Raw genomic sequence first — 1,672 nt, forward strand, 5'->3', positions numbered from 1 at the left:
AGTATAACCACACAGAATGACTGTTAGAAAAATATGAACATAGAATTGCAAAATGTAATTCTATTGTGGGGTTTTTTTTATAATACAATCTGGTTTTGCCTTTGGAAGTTTGTCTTATATGTAAACCTCACAATCTTGGTCAGAGAAAAATAAATGAAATTCACTGGGCTTATATTGTTAGTACATTTTGTGCTGTTTTTTATTTGCTCCCAAAAGTACATGTTTGGAACATTTATTAGATAATTTTAACACCTCCCAGATGTACCTCTGAAATTCATAAAGCCAAACAAGCAGAAGTTACCTAAACTTGTGATTATCACTAGTTTAAGCCTTATTCAATTTATAATAATTTATTAAAATCATACTAGAAAAATATTGATATTTTCCCCAAATTAAAGAAAATATAAATGACAGAAGAATTTTTTTCTTATTAATCCATTTTAAGGAGGTCAGTGTTTAATTCTTAAAATTCTTAAGGCATACTTACCTGGCAAGGGATATACCATGATCACGAAGGTGGCTTTCCCAGGGCAAGGCTCACCCATTGCACTCCGGGTGTGCTGATCCCTGCGATTTCCCCAAATGAAGGAAACTCAACTGCAGAATTTGTGGTAGTTGGGGACTGAGTTCACACTCTCCTCTGAAAAAAAAATTCTTAAAGCAATCAATTAGGGATACGTGAAAAATGATACCTTTATAATAAATGTCATTTGGGTACTTTAATAAATTAATGAATTATAATCTAAGATCTTGAAAGAGGGAAATACACATACAATTAAAGATAATTTGAACGTTTCATCTTGTAGTTAATAGTAAACATGTTTCTATCTCTCAAAAGAATAATAACACTGAATAAGTAATTTAAAGTATTATTAATATTATAGCAATACCCTCTCTTTACTTGAGTGCATTATTAATTTAAAGGAATGTTATAAGTGGGCAAAAGCAAACTTTCAATGCAATTGGAACAAAATATGTAACATCTTTAGGATGACTTATCAAGGAGAAATTTAGGATGACTTACCAAGAGAGAGAAGGAGGAGAGATAAGTTGAAAGTTAAACAGAAGCTCAATTTCAGGGGAGCTTTTGAGTCGTATTCAGTATTTGGACATGATTTCAGGAGCAAAGATATTGCATGAAGAGCTTTTAAGTACACATACGATAAAATTATAGGTATTGCCTTGGGAAAGAATATTCTTACTATACTTGTAGCGAACAGATGGACAAGAACTTTTAAAAATGTTTTTATTTTAAAGGAAGTGATAGTAATGAGTGAGTTTAGAGTTGTAGGTTACACAGGCATTTGAAGATATAATTAAAATAGAGACTTAGCTACTGAAGGTTGAAAATTTTAGAAAGTTTGTGGATGGCACTCTTTCACAAGAATATCTATAAAGTCATACACATTAGGACCAGGAGACTATATTGAATATTAAGCAAGGGTATCTTTTTTTAACATTTTATTAGGGGATCATACAACTCTTATCACAATCCATACATATACATACATCAATTGTATAAAGCACATCCGTACATTCTTTGCCCTAATTATTTTCAAAGCATTTGCTCTCCACTTAAGCCCTTGGCATCAGGTCCTCTTTTTTTTCCCCCCTTCCTCCCAGCTCCCCTCTCCCTCACGAGCCCTTGATAATTTATAGATTGCTATTTTGT

The 1,672-nt window shown here is 32.2% G+C and overlaps 1 non-coding gene across 1 annotated transcript; it reads left to right on the forward strand.

Annotated features, from left to right (window-relative positions):
• Window positions 1–479: 479 nt before the first annotated feature.
• On the forward strand, window positions 480–643 carry LOC142441729 (U1 spliceosomal RNA). Its single transcript, XR_012783080.1, has one exon. It is a non-coding gene; the product is annotated as a U1 spliceosomal RNA (small nuclear RNA).
• The last annotated feature ends 1,029 nt before the right edge of the window (window positions 644–1,672 follow it).

The sequence above is a fragment of the Tenrec ecaudatus genome, chromosome 2 (assembly GCF_050624435.1).
Source record: "Tenrec ecaudatus isolate mTenEca1 chromosome 2, mTenEca1.hap1, whole genome shotgun sequence".
Lineage (NCBI taxonomy): Eukaryota > Metazoa > Chordata > Mammalia > Afrosoricida > Tenrecidae > Tenrec > Tenrec ecaudatus.